Source organism: Alligator sinensis, unplaced genomic scaffold, assembly GCF_000455745.1.
Source record: "Alligator sinensis unplaced genomic scaffold, ASM45574v1 scaffold121_1, whole genome shotgun sequence".
In the NCBI taxonomy this organism is placed as follows: domain Eukaryota; kingdom Metazoa; phylum Chordata; order Crocodylia; family Alligatoridae; genus Alligator; species Alligator sinensis.
Window position 1 is genome coordinate 3,646,368 of NW_005841910.1, and position 5,645 is coordinate 3,652,012.

At 42.1% G+C, this 5,645-nt stretch overlaps 1 long non-coding RNA gene across 2 annotated transcripts in view; it reads right to left on the bottom strand.

The window, feature by feature from the left end:
- Positions 1–1,384: 1,384 nt before the first annotated feature.
- The window catches only part of LOC102383024, a 67,505-nt gene continuing 63,244 nt past the window's right edge, over positions 1,385–5,645 (bottom strand). The window contains exons 3-5 of one of the 2 annotated variants that reach the window (XR_323240.2): positions 4,600–4,812; positions 2,949–3,008; positions 1,385–1,717 (exon numbers count right to left, since the gene is read on the bottom strand). This is a non-coding gene — a long non-coding RNA (uncharacterized LOC102383024). Of the gene's footprint in view, positions 1,718–2,252; positions 2,334–2,948; positions 3,009–4,599; positions 4,813–5,645 lie in introns of those variants that run through there. The other variant, XR_001357628.1, reaches the window with a different exon arrangement.

The window sequence follows — 5,645 nt, forward strand, 5'->3', positions numbered from 1 at the left end:
CATTTTATTCATCAGTCAATCTTGTCTTCTCTTTTTTTCATCCCATATATTGATCAAATAGATTTGTTAGCATGCCTCTGTAGCTTTAAAAAGTTTTTTGTTATCCATCAGGTTTATTTGATTACTATATTAGTGTGCATGTTATCTTAATTGATATTTCAATAGCAAATAAATGCCCTTTTGATAGTCCCACAAGATTCCCATTAAACATACTCCATGCACGTAATTTGTTACAGCAAAGTTAGTGAAAAAATAAACATGTTGCACCTGCTTTTATAAAGACGGTGTTAATCTACAGCAGTGCTGCATTTGAGGCATAGGCTTAAAAATATCAGTAGAAATAAATACAGGATGAAAGTCAATTTTGATAAACTTCAGTGGCATATCAATGCACATTAGCACATATAAACTGCTTTAAAAGAATACATTAGGTACTATAAAATAAGATAAGGCCATATTCAGAGCAGCGCATTTTAAGGAGAGAGCGGGAAACGAAATAAGATTATAGGAGCACAAGACTGAGTAAAAAAAAATGATCAAGGAAGCTTCGAGTGAAACAAGTGGAAACATGGGCCAAATTGCTTGCAAGGGAGACAAAAGCGAATAGGCGTTTACTAAATCGAAGCGGACCAACTAAATGGTGAGCCTTTCTTCTTCCATTAAGGATGTGATTCTGCACGTATTGAATGAAGTAGAAGCTTTGCAGTAGAAAACTCCTACGATGAAATCCATCCCCAACCCTTACTTCCCCCCTTCCTCCTCCAACTGAAGTCTATGGGAGTTTTGCCATTGCACCAAAAAAATTCCCCGTCTTCTCCAAGGAAGAAATAGTGCAGTGAGTTTCTCCATACGAGAGCCAGATGCTCATTGCTGCAGACGCTGTCAGTAGGGACTGCACTGTTCAACTCTGGCTTATACCAGTGAACACATAACCCCTGATTTTGGAACTGCGTGGGTAGATGCCCAAGTGGCAGGAAGTTCATTTGACTTCAGTTTGGAGGGCTGGGGGCTTAATCTTTGCCCTGGGAATACTAGAATGCAAAAGCGCTTGCCAATGTAAGCTCCACAGCAGAGCCCTATTGGCCAGATTTCCCAAAGATCAGCGCTTGCATTCAGAGCCAAATTTTCAGGACTCAGCTGTCGCTTCATATAAAAAATAATTGGCCAGATTTTTAAAATACACTGCACGCTCAGGAGAGCTGGTTAAAAAAACAGGGACGATTTTAAGCAAAAAATGTCTCTCTCTGGATTTGATGGGAAAAGAATCTGAGATTTACTACCGGCTCTCTGGCCCATCAACAAACAGGATCAGTTTTTCGAGAGAAAAATCTGTTTTTATTAAAAAGCTTTAAACTAGTTATTTTTCCATCAGTTTGTTCCCCCGAGTCCATTTGATAAGTTTGGTTAATAAGCGTGGCAGCGGTAGGTAGTGGGTCCTGAGAACTTTTGAATGCCTAGCTTCAACTTTCAGGCACCGAGCACTTGAAAATCTGCCTGGTTTCTTTATATTTCTTGTCTTCACCAGGCTCTTTGCGAAAGGCTTTTCCCAACATTTCAGACTTTCTCCTCAAAGTGACACCAGCAATTTTAAAACTCAATTTGCTCTAAACAAAAATCAGCTCCGCGATGGCACTGCAGCTGTTATAGCAATATTTTTGAGACTCAGAGGTGTGAAGAGAGATGGACAAGCACTGTGTTTCAAGTTGCAGCGCTATGTCTAAATAGTACCAAATATAAAGAGAAACAGATGAGAAAAATACAACTTCAACATTTTGGGACAACAAAGAAACAGGGAAATGATTGCTACACAGAAGACATTTCAAAGACCTCCCAGAATAGCAAGCATAAAAATCCCCAATAAAAAGGCTCAGCAAGAAAACTGTCACACCCCCTAATCCTCAACAGACTTTAACAAGATGTTCACATGAGCCAGAGATTGTCTCCTTCGCTAGAAGACAAAAGGCTCAGAAAACAATACTGTCTAGCATAGGATTAAGAGGCAAGAGATAGATAAAAAGGATTCTTTAACCCTACAATTAGAAACCCCAACTCTCCAGCCAAGAGGATAATCAGAAACATGCTGAAAACCTATGTCACAAAAATTGTTGTACCTTTCTTTACTCTTTGAAAACTGATATTTTTATTTATATATATATTTCACCTCCCCTGAGACACGCTTTGATGACCACTTGAGTACCGACAACTGCTACCAAACCACAATGCAGCACATATGGCAATAACATTTTGTTTCCCATAGTTCATATTTCCATCGCCACCCACCAGACAAAAATTTGATTACAGAAGCTGGAACCAACTTTCCAAACAGGAGATTCCTGTAAATGTACAGCAAAAAGGAAAATTAGGCATACTGCAGTATTTCTCTGATGAACAATTGGCTTCCAGTGACCTAAAGCAGATATGAATACGGATTCCTCATGCCAAACATACTAAAGTCAATAGATTTTTCTCTGGTTAAAATGGAAACAACTTATCTAACGTAACGGACACCCGGAGTTTTATTTGGCGTTACTAATGCTCTGAGTACTGGCAAGCATAAAAATAAGATTGCTAAAATAAATCCAGAAAACCTGAAGGTTGGAAAGATATTCAGGAACCCATTGAGTTTTACCCAGTTCTTGCAGCTAACTAGTGGCCATCAACTGTAACAGCTACAGAAGTAACAAGCAGCATAATTCATCACAGGCTAAACTTTCTGGAGCTAAGTAAAGCAAGACATTACAAACGACTGATAATTTCATTTATGTGGCATAACAAAAAAAAAAAAAAAAATGTAACATATGAATTTACCCTTCATTTGCCACATACAGTATGCACATATTATGCCCATTTTACAGAAGGTAAATCAAGGCCTGCCATAGCTAAATGAACTTCCCAGGTTTGCATTTAAAGTAACATAATAGTTCTCAATTTTAAATTGTAAGACTTACAGTTTCCAACTGGCAGTGAGCTCTGCTATGTAATCTTCTACCATAGGCAGGTTTGAAGCACTGAGAAAGGAAAGGGAAGCCAGCTCGTTACACTCATCCTCACTTGCAGGATACTGGTGAAATCCTCTTCCCTTGTCATTGAGGTTCAGGGGAAGTTTTCCTGGGCAAAGAGTGAGCACCTTATAATTTTATGTTAAGCACTTAGTGCAGCAAAGACTGGGATCTGCAACTTTGCCCCTTCCAGATAAGGGCCATAACACTAGGTATAGTCGTGCCCGCACACTTTCTCAGTAAGTATACAGATCAGCTTCGCCAGGAGGGACTGCGAGTGCTCCTCTGCAGAATACTCTTTACCTTGATGATTAAGGCCCTCTCCTGGGAGATGGGAACTCAATTCCCTCTCGGGCAGAATAGACCCTGGCTGAATGCGGCAACCACTGCACTGTTGGACACAACTACTTTGAAAGCAGGGACTTGCCTCTCTGCAGTTCCCTGATAGAAAATGTGTAGGTCTTTGACTCCAGGAAAGGGCTCTGAGCTCTGGATCCTCTTTGAAAAGGGAGATGCTTCCCTTCAGGCAACAGCAAGCACCTAAGCCCTGGAGATAGGCAGGGCTCAAAACATACTTCTTTCTTTAGCATTACCTACTAGGTACCTTAGGTAGCTCCCCATTTGGCATACCAGCTTTTTTAGATTCTGGCAATAGGCATCTAATGCTCCCCACACATTGAATAGAGACCCTAGGCATCTAACTTTGATTTTGTGAGCTGAGTTAGCTGGCTAAGAGCCTAAAATGCTGGGCACAGCAATGCTCAATGTAGCAGTACCCTTCTCTTTATGGATATAATACATTGCCTCTGTAATAATAATAGTGGGACTTTAGCACACATGTTTCTGTTTACCAACATGTTGGCATCCACGTTGCACTAATGATGCTACAAAATCCAGCCTCACACATATACGAGCGTTTCTTACATACTGAGTTCCTTCTGTCTGATTCTTGTTTTCCAGAATTGGGCAGTCCTATCTTACAGGCTCTCGGAGACTCAGGTAAGTCTGAATTGCTCTTCTCCGTGGTGAATATTAATTGATATTGCTGTAATTATAACCATTTAAATGGAGCCTCTCATGCAGAAGAGAATGTTTAATTATTTTACTATTATGGTCTAGGGAACTGACTGTCTTTATTGTTTGTCTTTATTACTGATCTGTCATCTGGTTCAGGTTTTGGCTCAGCTGTAGAATGTGTGCATATATTTATTAGCATCAGCTTAAGATATGCATTAAAAAAAACGTATCCACTTCAGCCCTAAAGGACAAATGGGTATGGGCCACAGTAGGGTATGTTTGGCTGAGCTGGAAATTTTGCTAGGACGCCCAAGTTCAAATCTTGTGAATATTGCAATGGATTTCTTAAGAAATAGCCCTGGGGCTCAGAATGTGAGCTGTGTAAAATTCCCTTGCTTTGGGGTGTAGGACTTCAGTGGCCTAAACCCAGTGGTTTGCGTGGGTTGTTGCAAAGTTGAAAACTGCAAGCAAATATCACAGGCTTATTTTGTGCTTCAACAAGAGACGTTAACTACCACATACCCCAAGGAATATTTCTTCCTCCTAGCTTTATTTAGTTGGGGGGCAAACAGAAACCACCTACCTTTTTCACAGGTGGCCAATACTTGCTGTGTACAGAGACTCTCTACCTCCTTCATCCGATCTGAGGCGTTTTGAAGAGAGAATGAGGCTGTCTACTTTTTCTTCCCCCGCACAGTGACATCAGGACTGGGAAACATTCAGTTAGTCCCTCTACTTCTGCTTGTAGCCTTTAGCTGGAGATGTCCCAAGCAGAGCCAGGCTCTAAATTCTCTCTCTAGGGACAGAAATTACACATAAACCAGTATAAGTGATAAGAGACCAGTTCAAATCTGTAATACAACAAGGCTAGGGACAGAAGTTACACATAAACCGGGATAAATGATCGGAAACCGGTTGAAATCTGTAATACAACAGAAGTTCAGTTCACAGAAACCACTTTCAAAATGGCCAAAACCAGTTTAAGATAAAACCTGGATGGATGTAGCATCAGACTTCACTGATTGAAACTGGTTTATTGAACTTCTGTCTCAGATCTCCTCCAGATTCAAGTCAACTCACAGTCCCCCAGGATGCTTTGCACTCCTCCCGCAACCCCCCCCGCCCGGGCAGGCTAGCCTTGGCCCAAGCTGTCTGCTCCAGCCCAGCAGGGAGGCATGCTCTAGCGTCCCCTAGCTTCTGGCCTGGACCACTGCAGGCATGTGGCTGCGTTTCTTGAATCAAAAGTGAATATCTGTTCACTTGCTTATCGGTTCAATCTATACAGTTTAGACTAAACTGTGAAGATTGAATCAATTCAGCCTTGGGCCTTTTGACTGTTTGTACTTATCCTTTGAGATCACTGAAATGACTTTGCCACCCTATCCCAATGTAATCCTCTCTTGTCTGCAGTGCTGTAGTAGGGGGAAGGGGCAAGCAGGGCAACCACCCTAGGTGCCAAAGCAAAGGGACGCCAACAGGTGCTACCTAGCTGGGGCAGGGCACAGGACGGAGCTACAAGTGGCTCATTTTGGGGTGGCATGGGGATGGGGGAAGGGTGACTCCTGCCACTGCATGCCCTGCCAGGCAAGCATGGGGGGGGGGGGGGCAAGGCCCCCCCGGGTCGTGGGG